The sequence below is a fragment of the Neoarius graeffei genome, chromosome 2, assembly GCF_027579695.1.
Source record: "Neoarius graeffei isolate fNeoGra1 chromosome 2, fNeoGra1.pri, whole genome shotgun sequence".
NCBI lineage: Eukaryota > Metazoa > Chordata > Actinopteri > Siluriformes > Ariidae > Neoarius > Neoarius graeffei.
In genome coordinates this window covers 61076284-61091709 of record NC_083570.1, presented here as the reverse complement: position 1 = coordinate 61091709, position 15426 = coordinate 61076284, and positions in this window count along the sequence as shown.

Genomic DNA, 15426 nt, shown 5'->3' with positions numbered 1-15426 from the left:
CACATCTACGTAATACGTAAACAAAAAAAAAGCACACTCTTCAAGTTTGCAAGTAAAGCATGGAGATGAGGCGAGACCTGGCGATGTGGTTTTTGTGGCGGCGGCGGCAGAACTCACACAATAATCTGATTAATGTGGGCAGCAGACTAAAGGCCAATTTATGCTGACAACACAGTCCTCGCAGATAGCGTCTGCGTAGCCCCCCCCCACCTTCGTAGACGCTCTGCACGCACCTCCCAAAAATTGTGACCACCGCAGAAGCCTTGCAGACAGTGTCACAGACAAGAGGGCTCTGATTGGTCCACTCTACATCCGCTGTACACGCGCTTCCGCTTCCCTACTTTCCCGGTTTGTTTTGTTTTCACGACCGCCATTTTTAAAAACACGAGCGAAGATGGAGCAGCACGAAGAGCGGTTGATCGAGGAAGTGAGGAAGTACGTACATCTATACGACTCCAGTTCTAGTCATTATAAGTAACCGGAGGATAAACACTCCACTAACCACACCCACCAACTACTCCTAGCGATTTCGCGACTTCGCGCCCCCTTGCGTTGTGGCGGTGAATAACATCACACACGCCTATTACTCCCCGCTCAACGATAAATTACAACTGTCTGCGAAAAGCTGTCTGCGAAAGCCTTGTCGCAAGAGCATGCAGAGGCCTTTAACACTACGTTCAGACTGCAACCTGAAACGACCCATATCCGATTTGTTGTGAAATCCGATTTTTTTGTTAGGCCGTTCACATTACCAATTATATGAGACTTGTATGCGATCTCCAATATGAACGGAAAACGACCCAAAAGTGTCCCGCATGCGCAAATTGACACGTAATAAGCACATCTATGTAATGCGTAAACAAAAAAAAAGCACACTCTTCAAGTTTGCAAGTAAAGCATGGAGATGAGGCGAGATCTGGCGATGTGGTTTTTGTGGCGGCGGCGGAACTCACACAATAATCTGATTAATGTGGGCAGCAGACTAACACTGCGTTCACACTGCAAGGCTTAATGCTCAATTCCGATTTTTTTGTGAAATCCGATTTTTTTGTGAGGTCGTTCACATTAACAAATATATGCGACTTGTATGTGATCCTCAGTATGAATGAAAAGTGACCTAAAAGTGTTCCGCATGCGCATTGCAGGATACGACGACGTCACACGTAGTGAGCATGGCCAGTGTTTACGGAAGTAACCTAAAGTTTCCTGTGTATGACAGTAGCCAGCATGGAGTACCTGGCGATGATGCAGTTGTTGTTGCGACGGAGCCAGAACATGCACAATAGCCTGATGTTAAGGAGGAGGTTGAGAAGGAAGAGGGCAAGGGTTTTGGCTCAGGCGTTCTGCGGGGTAGTGACTGCAACCTCTGTTCAAAGGAACATCAAAGCCATGTTGTTGTAACTTTTTTTGAGAGACCCGCCGCCTACTTCAGCGCAGAATAGTGACGTTTGTGGCTTGTTGATGACGTGTAAGTCGGATGAATGCGACCTGGCGGTTCAGACTGAAGTCGCATATGAAAAGATCGGATAGGAATCGGAATTAGGACCACATATCCAAACGGCCTGGGTCGGATTTGAAAAAATCGGATCTGTGTCGTTCATATTGTCAATAAAAGATCGGATACAGGTCACATATGGGCGAAAAAATCGGATTTGAGTCACTTCAGCCTGCAGTGTGAACGTAGTGTAAAGGCCAGTTTATGCTGACAATGCAGTCCTCGCACATAGCGTCGCAGATAGCATCTGCGTAGCCCCCCCCACCTTCGCAGACGCTCTGCGCGCACCTCCCAAAAATTGTGACCACTGCAGAAGCCTCGCAGACAGCGTCACAGACAAGAGGGCTCTGATTGGTCCACTCTACATCCGCTGTACACGCACTTCCGCTTCCCTACTTTCCCAGTTTGGTTTGTTTTCACGACCGCCATTTTTAAAAACACGAGCGAAGATGGAGCAGCACGAAGAGCGGTTGATCGAGGAAGTGAGGAAGTACGTACATCTATATGACTCCAGTTCTAGTCATTATAAGTAACCGGAGGATAAACACTCCACTAACCACACCCACCAACTACTCCTAGCGATTTCGCGACTTCGCGCCCCCTTGCGTTGTGGCGGTGAATAACATCGCGCACGCCTATTACTCCCCACTCAACGATAAATTACAATTGTCTGTGAAAAGCTATCTGCGAAAGCCTTGTCGCAAGAGCATGCAGAGGCCTAAGACTACGTTCAGACTGCACCCTGAAACGACCCATATCCGATTTTTTTGCCCATATGCGACCTGTATCCGATTTGTTATTGACAATCTGAACGACACAGATCCGATTTTTTTCACATGCGACCCAGGCCGCTTGGATATGTGGTCCTAATTCCGATGCATATCCGTTATTTTCACATGCGACTGCAGTCTAACCGGACAGGTCGCATTCATGCGACCTACACGTCATCAACAAAAGACAAACATCACTATTCTGCCTTGGCTAATCCCGCCTCTTTGGAAGAGTGCGCTTTTTTTTGTTTACGTATTACGTAGATGTGCTTATTACGTGTCAATTTGCGCATGCGGGACACTTTTGGGTCGTTTTTTGTTCATATTGGAGATCGCATACAAGTCTCATATAATTGGTAATGTGAATGGCCTAACAAAAAAAATTGGATTTCACAACAAATCGGATATGGGTCGTTTCAGGTTGTAGTCTGAACGTAGTGTAATGAGACAGAAGGTGTCAAATTACTGGAAATTTCCAGAACAATCTTATAATCTTGTAATACAGGATGGTTTAAGTTATAAATCAGTTATAGAAACTGTTTTATTTAATCAGGCTAACAGATCAACATCCAGGTCCCTACCAAATCCACCATTAGCTTGATCAATTCTATAAAAGTCTATTTAAATTCTGAAAACTGTACAAATGTTGTTGTTTTCCACCAAAGAGGCGGGATTAGCCAACGCAGAATAGTGACGTTTGTCTCTTGTTGATGACGTGTAGGTCGCATGAATGCGACCTGTCTGGTCAGACTGCAGTCGCATGTGAAAATAACGGATATGCATCGGAATTAGGACCACATATCCAAGCGGCCTGGGTCGCATGTGAAAAAAATCGGATCTGTGTCGTTCAGATTGTCAATAACAAATCGGATACAGGTCGCATATGGGCAAAAAAAATCGGATATGGGTCGTTTCAGGGTGCAGTCTGAACGTAGTGTTTGGTATCTTTTCATATGTTGGTGCATACATGTCAACCTTTGGTCAATCAAACCTGTATAACCAACCTCCAAAATCCGTATTTCCCTTATAAAATCCGTATAAGATGCAAATTAAAATAATTTACCTAAAATGTGAAAGATAATTAACAATGATATATCCCAGTTACTTTTTATTCAATATTAATAACAATAAACCTTCAGAATGAATACAAAGCTCCAATGTTCAACAAAAACACAAAGTGTTATCAGCGTAGTTACGAAGGAAATACTTCGTTGTTTGGAGACAGGTTTCACCGAGCGGCTATTATGCGCGAGACTTCATATTAGCCACAAAGTCAGGAAAATCTGTTCGTAAAATTACGTTATAATGACCAAATACAATGAAAAGTATTTTTCCAGTCTCACCTGTGAAAGGTAATCCCATGTGATCTCGTTTGGTACAGTTAAACGCAGCACATGAATGAGGCATCTTTATTCTCGGCTACTGTCTAGACGCTATACCAGAGACGGTTTAAGAATGTCCACTTTGCCACATCCAATATGGCGGCGAGGATAACGTATGATTCTACGCAGAAGGCGGCGTCTATGTTTATATGTCTATGACTTCCCGGTTGGCGGGATTCTCGCAATGCGGTGTGCGCATGATCAAAAGTGGAACAAAGTGTCGCTACCACAAGATAACACGCGATTTCATAAGACTCTTTAATGGCTGTCTGTGGTGTACAGTACGTTTGTAAATGTTATGCGCTCTTTTATCATTGTGGGAATTGATTATAGCTCTAAATAAATATTGAAGTTTTTTTAAAGAATCCGTATAACTTTATTTATACACCTGTTTACTACGTTTATTGAATCAAATCCGTATAAAATATGGACATTCCGTATAGGTTGACATGTATGTTGGTGGGAACCAAGTGTCCCCACAAAGACAGGAATATCTGAGCATTTTGATTTTGGACGGTCCCCATGAGGAGGACAAAAAATTGCAGCTTTCTTTCTTTCTTTCTTTCTTTCTTTCTTTCTTTCTGAAAGCCTTTTGGTTACTGTAGTTATGTGTACGGCTGGAGTTAGGTGTCAGGTGTCAGTACAGCATTCTTTAGTTATATGAATAATTATGTCAATGGAAGGTCATCACAAAGCGGCGGGGCGGGGCGGGGAAGGGAAGGGAAGTTTTCATGTCTTGGATAAGGACAGGAAAATCTGACAGCTTTGATTTTGTGGGGACTATTGGACGGTCCCCATGAGGAGAATGTTTGTTTCTTTTTACGATAAAAACTGCAGCTTTCTTTTTTCTTTTTTTCTTTCTGAAAGCCATTTGGTTACTGTAGTTATGTGTACGGCTGGAGTTAGGTGTCAGGTACAGAATTATTCATATAACTAAAGAATACTGTCAATGGAAGGTCCTCACAAAGCATGTGGGGGGAGGGGCAAGTTTTCATGTCTTGGATAAGGATAGGAAAATCTGACAGATTTGATTTTGTGGGGACATTTGGCTGGTCCCCATGAGGAGAATGTTTATTTTTACGACAAAAAAACTGCAGCTTTCTTTCTTTCTTTCTGAAAGCCTTTTGGTTACTGTAGTTATGTGTATGGCTGGAGTTAGGTGCTAGGTGTCAGTACAGTATTCTTTAGTTATATTAATAATTATGTCAATGGAAGGTCCTCACAAAGGACATTTGGCCGGTCTCCACAAGCAAACCTTTTTTAAAAAAAAGCTGTTTGGTTACTTAGGTTATGGACAGGATTTACAGTGGATATAAAAAGTGTGCACACCCCGTTAAAATGATAGGGTTTCTGATGTAAAAAAAAAAAGAGGTCTTGATAAAAAAATGTCAAAACTTTTCTCTCCTTTAATGTGACCTATAACCTGTACAATTCAATTGAAAAACAAATATATCTGTTAGGGGGAAAACAAATAAAAAACGTACAATAAGCTGGTTGCATAAGTGTGCCCACCCTTAAACTAATACTTTGTTGAAGCACCTTAATTACAGCATTCAGTCTTTTTGGGTCGGAGTCTATCAGCCTGCCACATCTAGACTTGGCAATATTTGCCCACTCTTCCTTGTAAAAGCGCTACAAATCTGTCAGATGGCGAGGGCATCTCTTGTGCACAGCCCTCTTCAGGTCACCCCACAGATTCTCAACTGGATTTAGGTCTGGCCTCCAGCTGGGCCATTCCAAAACTTTTTTGGGGCCATTGTCATGCTGAAAGATGAAATTCCTCTTCAGCTTCAGCTTTCTAGCAGACACCTGAAGGTTTGGGGCCAGAATCGACTGGTATTTAGAACTGTTCATAATTCCCTCCACCTTGACTAAAGGCCCTGTTCCAGCTGAAGAAAAACAACCCCAAAACATAATGCTGCCACCACCATGCTTCACCGTGGGGATGGTGCTCTTTTGGTGATGCGCAGTGGTGTTTTTGCGCCAAACATACCTTTTGGAATTGTGGCCAAAAAGGTTCAAACTTGGTTTCATCAGACCAGAACACATTTTCCCATATGCTTTTTGGGAGAGTTGATGTATTTTTTTTGCAAAATTTATCTGGGCCTAGATGTTTTTCTTTGACCCTACCTCATAGTCCAGACATATTGAGAATACGGGAGATTGTTGTCACATGTAGTACACAACCAGTACTTGCCAGAAATTCCTGCAGCTCCTTCAGTGTTGCTGTAGGCCTCTGGGCAGCCTCCCTGACCAGTTTTCGTCTGTCTTTTCATCAATTTTGGAGGGACATCCAGTTCTCGGTAATGTCACTGTTGTCCCATATTTTCTCCACTTCTTGATGACTGTCTTCACTGTGCTCCATGGTATATCTAATGCCGTGGAAACGTTTTTGTACCCTTCTCCTGACTGATACCTTTCAACAATGAGATCCCTTTGATGCTTTGTAAGCTCTCTGTGAACCCTGGCTTTTGCTGGAGGAGGCAACTGAGTAAATGTCTGAACTTTATTTGGGGTTAATCAGAGTCATTTTAATTGATGGCAGGTATGAACCCCAAAAGATTGAATGCTGTAATTAAATCAAAAGGTGCTTCAACAAAGTATTAGTTTAAGGGTGTGCACACTTATGCAACCAGCTTATTGTACTTTTTTAAATTTTTTATGTCCCCCCCAACAGATGTTTTTCAATTGAATTGTACAGATTATAGGTCACATTAAAGGTGTGAAAAGTTTTGAATTTTTTTTATTTGAGGTCTTAGGTTTTTCTGATGTAAAAAATAAATCATTTTAATGGGGTGTGTACACTTTTTATATCCACTGTAGGTGTAGGTATAGCATTCTTTCATTACATTAATAATTATGTGAATGGAAAGTCCTCAGAAATGAAGTAAGACAAATGTGTATGTGTTGGGGCATGTTTTTATACCTTGGTGGGGAACAAATGTCCCCACAAGGAAAAGAATCTCTGACAAGTTTGATTTTGTATGAACGTTTGGATAGTCCCCATGAAAAAAAAATGGTTTAAAAAAATTATTAGAATGCCAGTTGTTTACTTAGGTTATGGTTAGATTTAAGTGTATGTACAGAATTCTTTAGTTACATTAATAATTACAACCCTGATTCCAAAAAAATTGGGACAAAGTACAAATTGTAAATAAAAACAGAATGCAATAATTTACAAATCTCAAAAACTGATATTGTATTCACAATAGAACAGACAACATATCAAATGTCGAAAGTGAGACATTTTGAAATTTCATGCCAAATATTGGATCATTTGAAATTTCATGACAGCAACACATCTCAAAAAAGTTGGGACAGGGGCAATAAGAGGCTGGAAAAGTTAAAGGTACAAAAAAGGAACAGGTGGAGGACCAAATTGCAACTCATTAGGTCAACTGACAATAGGACTGGGTATAAAAAGAGCATCTTGGAGTGGCAGTGGCTCTCAGAAGTAAAGATGGGAAGAGGATCACCAATCCCCCTAATTCTGAGCTGGCAAATAGTGGAGCAATATCAGAAAGGAGTTCGACAGTGTAAAATTGCAAAGAGTTTGAACATATCATCATCTACAGTGCATAATATCAAAAGATTCAGAGAATCTGGAAGAATCTCTGTGCGTAAGGGTCAAGGCCGGAAAACCATGCCGGGTGCCCGTGATCTTCGGGGCCTTAGACGGCACTGCATCACATACAGGCATGCTTCTGTATTGGAAATCACAAAATGGGTTCAGGAATGTTTCCAGAGAACATTATCTGTGAACACAATTCACCGTGCCATCCGCCGTTGCCAGCTAAAACTCTATAGTTCAAAGAAAAAGCCGTATCTAAACATGATCCAGAAGCGCAGACGTCTTCTCTGGGCCAAGGCTCATTTCAAATGTACTGTGGCAAATGGAAAACTGTTCTGTGGTCAGATGAATCAAAATTTGAAGTTCTTTATGGAAATCAGGGACGCCGTGTCATTCGGACTAAAGAGGAGAAGGACGACCCAAGTTGTTATCAGCGCTCAGTTCAGAAGCCTGCATCTCTGATGGTTTGGGGTTGCATTAGTGCGTGTGGCATGGGCACCTTACACATCTGGAAAGACACCATCAATGCTGAAAGGTATATCCAGGTTCTAGAGCAACATATGCTCCCATCCAGACGATGTCTCTTTCAGGGAAGACCTTGCATTTTCTAACATGACAATGCCAAACCACATACTGCATCAATTACAGCATCATGGCTGTGTAGAAGAAGGGTCCGGGTACTGAACTGGTCAGCCTGCAGTCCAGATCTTTCACCCATAGAAAACATTTGGCGCGTCATAAAACGGAAGATACGACAAAAAAAGACCTAAGACATTTGAGCAACTAGAATCCTACATTAGACAAGAATGGGTTAACATTCCTATCCCTAAACTTGAGCAACTTGTCTCCTCAGTCCCCAGACGTTTACAGACTGTTGTAAAGAGAAAAGGGGATGTCTCACAGTGGTAAACATGGCCTTGTCCCAACTTTTTTGAGGTGTTGTTGTCATGAAATTTAAAATCACCTAATTTTTCTCTTTAAATGATACATTTTCTCAGTTTAAATATTTGATATGTCATCTATGTTCTATTCTGAATAAAATATGGAATTTTGAAACTTCCACATCATTGCATTCCGTTTTTATTTACAATTTGTACTTTGTCCCAACTTTTTTGGAATTGGGGTTGTATATCAGTGGAAGGTCCTCATAAGGGTAGTAAGGTGTGTGTGTGTGTGTGTGTGTGTGTGTGTGTGTGTGTGTGTGTGTGCAAAATTAATGCAACGGGTTACACATGGATGGTTGCATGCTCAATTTACTATGTCCGAAAGCGCATACTGCTGTGCTAAATAATAATACATGTCAAATGTCAAAACAACCAACAATTTCCTTCATAATAAGCTTGGTAACATAAGTACCCTGTGGTAATGGTTCCTACATCCAAAATCACATGCTGTGGTAGCATAGCCTGTGTGCAATTATAACAGCATGACATTTGTAACATCTCATTAAAAAGTAAAAAATATTGAACATTATAACTGCAGTAAAATTATTCCGTACAACTTTTCATGAGTAAAAATCAACTAAATACACATCTCCACTACAGAGAGATCAATAAAAGTATTTTTGTCATTTTATTTTCTCACTTCCCTCCATTCTTTTTAGATATTTCCTTGTTGCTATTTAAGCTTTTCCTTTTTTCCTTTCTTTCTTTTTTTACCTTGCTTTATTTTTAAGTTTTATTTTTGTGTACTTGACATTGAGAACAAGTGCGTATTGTTGCAGTCACTGACGTATTTAAATGATGTTGTGAAGCACATAAGAATGCTATAATTCTGGATTTTGAAGAATTCAAGACATGTCCAAGGTGATGAATGAAGAGAATAAGGCAATGTTAAAATTATATGCATACTACAACACTCCAGATTCCTGAGGTTAATTAACTCTCATATATAAATTCATATATTTTGACAAATAGGCCTACATTTATGCATCCATTAAAAGTGTGTGTGTAACCTTCCACTGATATACAACCCCGATTCCAAAAAAGTTGGGACAAAGTACAAATTGTAAATAAAAACGGAATGCAATGATGTGGAAGTTTCAAAATTCCATGTAATACACCCCGCGATAGACTGGTGACCTGTCCACGGCGTACCTGCCTCTCACCCAGAAGATAAATGTCATTTCTTCATGCCACCATGTTATCTATCTATCTATCTATCTATCTAATCACTGCAGTGACCGCTTCAGCCATCAAAGTCTCGAGGGAAGAATTACAGTAGTGGTTTCCCATTGCCTTCTACTGGATTATTATAGAGGTTTTCTCCTTTCAACCATTCACATTCACACCTACGCTCAATTTAGAGTCACCAGTTAACCTAACCTGCATGTCTTTGGACTGTGGGGGAAACCAGAGCACCCGGAGGAAACCCACACAGACACAGGGAGAACATGCAGACTCCACACAGAAAGGTTGGCCACTGGGTTCGAATCCAGAGCCTTCTTGCTATGACACGACAGTGCTAACCAACTGCACCACAGTGTAATATCCTCTATAGATTGTATGTGCAGATCATGAATGTCGAAATATATTCATATTAAGATAACCACAACTGTTTAATGTGATGCTTGATATATCCTCTCATGATAATTTGGAAATTGGGACGAGGATGGCTTTTTAGTTTTGCAAACTCTTTCACAAATTTACTCAAACACCCATTGATAAGATCACAAATCATTTAAAAAATGCATTATCGAATATACTGAGTAATTTTTTTCTGATTAAATGCTGAACTAAATAAATTTTCAGTCCCAATTTTGCCCTATTTACAAGTTTGTGCTGGTGCCAGATTTAATGTCATAATACAGTGTAGGAGCAATTTGTAATTAAGTGATCAATCTCATTAAATCAGTCTCATTAAACAATAAATCAGTCTCATTAATTAATCTCATTAAATCAGTCTCATTGAATCAGTCTCATTAATTAATACCATTAATTTTGGTGCTTAATAATAAATTATGAAACAGCTAAATTATGGTATATTCCAAATTATTATGATCACTTACCATATTACACAACCTATATGCACCTTGGAATCCTTTGAGATTGGGTAACTTCAAAAATATCGGGACAACAAATAAACACACAGTTTCAATGATTAATTTAATTTATTATAACAAAGATAAAAATGAATAATAGCAGTTGAAATCTTCAGCAAACAATGAGGTGTGTGTGTGTGTGAGTGTGTGTGTGTGTGTGTGAGTGTGTTGTGGTGAGGACAAAAGATTAGCTTTGTGTTGCTAGCTAAGACAAAGGAATGCTAGCTAAGATGTGTGTGTGTGAGGCCTTGTGACCACGTGTTTCTAAGTAGAACAAGAGAGTTAGCTTTGGTTGCTAATTAAGATGTGTTTGTGGGTGTGAGGCCTTGTGACCACGTGTTTCTATGTAAAACAAGAGAGTTAGCTTTGGTTGCTAACGAGACGAAAGAATTAGCCGTGTGTGGCTAGCTAAGGCCCAAGAATCCTACCTCGTGGAGTTAAGACAAAAGGTGTATATGTGAGTGTGGAGGAGGGCCGCCACGTGTTCCCTTGAGACAATACAATTAGCCCTGGATGCTAATGAGACAAAAGAATTAGCTGTAGGCTAATTTCACTAGCTTATAACATTACTAAATCCACTGAAATCTTGATGAGGTCAAAATATGTGTAATAATGAAGTTAAAGTGTTAGACAGGAATAGAGAGCATGCAAAGCCCATCTATTAAACAATTGAGAGGACAAAAGTAGAACAATAATTAATTCAACACCCTAAGTGTTTACAGTGTACACAATTAAACCATTCCTGAGTTCAAATTCACACTACTTCAAAAAGCTAATTCCTAAGACTAGGTTTTGCCCAAATGCCAGTCTCTTACTTCAGTATCTTGCCTCTATCGGAGGGTTATGAGAAGATGTTCCGAGACTTTTGGAGTTTCACCGTTGTGAAGGCCTCCGTGAAGCACAGAGAATTTCTTGGTCCAACGCGTGGTTGCTCGTGATGAAAGGAAAGTATCTGATCAGACAATGTGCACAGCGCTTCAATTAGAAGGATCCGGTCGCTTCTAACTTTAAATTAACTGCTTGGGCTGCAGTCGTACATACTTATAGAGGGATTTCACTGACGTCACCCGAAACCAGAAGTAAACAGACCCTGCGCCATATTGGAAGACCAACAAACTCGTGATTAGGGGGAAATAACGGCAGCGGTATGTGAACCCACGAGAATAAAGTGGAGTGGCAAACGACTTAAACAAACAAATCTGAGCTGTTTTATTTATGACTTATTGGCCCAACAGTAGACTTGAAAGAAACATGTGTGAGACTTGGCAAAAAACTGTGGATATAATGGATCAGTCTGTGCATGATCTGTGGACATTTGAGGTAAGCAAACGCAAGAAATTCAGATTTAAAACATGCTAAATTGGCCCCAAGTTGATAACTGTATGAGGAGCAAGCCTCCCAGACTTCTACAATTTAATAATAATAATAATTTAGGATGGTTTGGGGCTTGCTCTCCCTCCTATTATATAAATAAAGCATAGTTGTTGTGTAGGCATATATCATAAATACATATGTATAATTTGGATAAATTAACCTAAATTATGGATACCTTAATAGGAACAAAAAGTATTAATTTTTCAACTGAAAAGATATATTATTAAAAGATATCAACAAGATTACCTTGGCCATAACTATGTGTAGGTTATTCTTAACAACAGCTGTAATATCATGAACCAAGCCACTAACAACATAATTGTAAGCCTGTAGGCCTTCAAGTCATCAGCAGTGTAGGCACTGGGTGTAAACAACAAATAGTTTACAATGTCTGGGTAGCAAACAGATGGCAGAATTGGTGTCAGGTCCTCCTTATGTTTCCATTCTCCCTTGCTGCGAGTCTTATCATATGGTTCAAACCCATCAATCACAGCCAGTTTCTCCACATACTGTGCCCTTTCTGCAGCTGGTAATGTACTCACATAACCAGAATTATCAGCCATCGTGTCACTTCACTCTCGCTCGTAGTTTGTTTTATATTGTGAGTATGTACCGTATTTTCTGGACTATAAGCCGCTACTTTTTTCCTAGGTTTTGAACCATGCGGCTTATACAAAGGTGCGGCTATTCTGTGGATTTTTCTTCCACCGCTAGGGGGCACTCTAACCGGAAGTAGAATCAAAAATAAGATCGACGAAAAATCAATGCAAAGAAGAATTAGCAGATCTTTAGCAGATAGAACACGCACGACAAATTACTAACTGGTAATTATTTTCAAATCCTCGCCCCTTCATCATGGAAACCACACGAAGAAGTTCGTATGATGCAAGTTTTAAGTTGAAGGACATCGAGCTTGCTATCCAGGAAGGAAACCGAGCTGCTGCACGCAAGCTTAGCGTCAATGAATCTATGGTGAGACGTTGGAGATGATTAAAGTGACTTGTGGTTTCAAACACAGGAGAAATGAAGGTAAATAAATACCGGTTATTTTCTCTTGGTTCTGTTCCGTTTTAATTAGCAAAGTTGCTGCCGTGTTGAAAGTCACTGTTCGGAAAGAATCTGTTCAGGTACATACAGTACATGTACATTTACAGTACAAAATCGTTCTGTACATGCAGTAAATATCTAATTTTTCAACATAGATATCTGCGGCTTATAGCCCAGTGCGGCTTGTATATCTTTTTTAAATTTTTTTTTTAAAAATAGAGCGGATGCGGCTTATATACAGGTGCGCTCTATAGTCCAGAAAATACGGTATGTATGTATGTATGTATGTACTTGAGGTCTTCCAATATGGCGCCCTAACAAAATCTCACGGTACGGTGACGTCACGCGGTAGCCCTCTATAAGGAACAAATGAAATCGGTTATATTCAATCTGAGTCAAAATCGCGCGATTCTAGACTTTACCGTGGCCAAAGGTAAGTAAAAGAAAAGCGCGAAACTCTGATTCTTGACAAAAAGACGTCTTTATCTGGTTTGCTTGGCCGAGCGAATCTCTTTGTGCCTGCAGACAGCTGGTCCAGACAGAAAAGAGGAAGAGCGGAAACGTGTTCAGTTACTTATGGCTTCACAGAGGATGTGACGTAGGTGATCCCGCCCAGGCGTGACGTGGGTCAACGCGGAAGTTGGCTGATGGGAAATGTAGTTTTTTAAAGGGACTGTGTGTTACCTACAACAGTACTATCAATTAAGTAATTTATTACTTCCTTGGCAGCACGGTGGTGTAGTGGTTAGCACAGTTGCCTCACAGCAAGAAGGTTCTGGGTTCGCGGCCAGCGGGGGCCTTTCTGTGTGGAGTTTGCATGTTCTCCTCGTGTCTGCATGGGTTTCCTCCGGGTGCTCCGGTTTCCCCCACAGTCCAAAGACATGCAGTTAGGTTAATATGGGACGGCCTTGGGCTGAGGCGCCCTTGAGCGAGGCACCTACACTACCGTTCAAAAGTTTGGGGTCACCCAGGCAATTTTGTGTTTTCCATGAAAAGTCACACTTTTATTTACCACCATAAGTTGTAAAATGAATAGAAAATATAGTCAAGACATTTTTCTGGCCATTTTGAGCATTTAATCGACCCCACAAATGTGATGCTCCAGAAACTCAATTTGCTCAAAGGAAGGTCAGTTTTATAGCTTCTCTAAAGAGCTCAACTGTTTTCAGCTGTGCTAACATGATTGTACAAGGGTTTTCTCATCATTCATTAGCCTTCTGAGGCAATGAGCAAACACATTGTACCATTAGAACACTGGAGTGAGAGTTGCTGGAAATGGGCCTCTATACACCTATGGAGATATTGCACCAAAAACCAGCAGCTAGAATAGTCATTTACCACATTAGCAATGTATAGAGTGGATTTCTGATTAGTTTAAAGTGATCTTCATTGAAAAGAACAGTGCTTTTCTTTCAAAAATAAGGACATTTCAAAGTGACCCCAAACTTTTGAACGGTAGTGTAATTCCCAACTGCTCCCCGGGCGCTGCTAGCATGGCTGCCCACTGCTCTGGGTATGTGTGTGCGCTCATTGCTCACGTGTGTGTTCACTGCTTCAGATGGGTTAAATGCAGAGAGGAATTTCACAAGTGTGTAATGAATAGTTGTTCATCTTTTCTTATATAGCTCGATCAGAAAGGCATTGTCAAGCTTTGAGAGAGCTGCTTAACTGAACATGTTTTATTCCACATGGTTCTGTTACTCTGCTGAGAAAGTGTCAGGAGGTCTTTGTACTTGTAGGCGAAATCAGCTTGCAGTTGCAGGTGAAGCAAAAGAGCCGGTCGTTATGACAAGCAAACATGTCATACTATTTGTCATACACTGGGAGAAGATAAACTCTTGTGTTTACTCTGCTTTTGTGCTGCAAAAGCTGAGGGGAATCATTCTGAACTGGTTGCCTGGGAAACCAGGGTATGCTAATGTTGACTTGGTATGGAGAGAGAGAGAGAGAGAGAGAGAGCGTGAGAGAGAGAGATAGAGAGAGAGAGAAAGAAAGAAATATAGAGACAGTCTCTGTAGCATTCAGAGACCAAGAGGCCAGGGGAAACTGAATTAATGAGATAATTTTCACGCTGGGAGGGTGGCAGTCTGGTCCACCACTTTATCTTCTCATTGCCTCCACACTTTCACACCGAGTTAACCACTCAGTCACACAGAACCTGCTCTGTTTCCCTGTAATCATTTTCCGACTGTGCTGTAAGCATCAGCAATGCAAGTAAAAGATAAATAAGATTTAGTTTATGCAATCACTCCTTGACACAAAAGTCAGAATGAAAACACATACTGGGATCAGCACAGATTAATCCTATCTGCATTCTATCAGCTACAAACGTGTTATTTATACCGTCTCAACTTTGTCGGTTATGGATATCATTCGAACAGCCGTGTGTGTCAATCAAACGAATTAGTCTGTTGATTAGACAAATTAATTCAAGGTTAAATGACCTGCATTTGTCAGTACCATATGCTTCCTCATTCCTTTGATTTTCATAAGCAACTGACATATGGGCTTGATTCATCGTGCTGTTGTGTCTAACCTAAGGCTCTGACACTGTCAACCCCACAGCCTGGGAGAAAACATGTAATAAATCACATCTATAGAAGAAACCTTCTCCAAAATCAATGAGTGCATTTCCTCATTTTTCTTCTCTGTCGTTCTGATTGCATTTTTAATTAGGGCATGTGTCACAGCTAGGCAACTGAGACACAATTTACATTTTCATTTTTATTTCCTTGGTCAGGCACTTG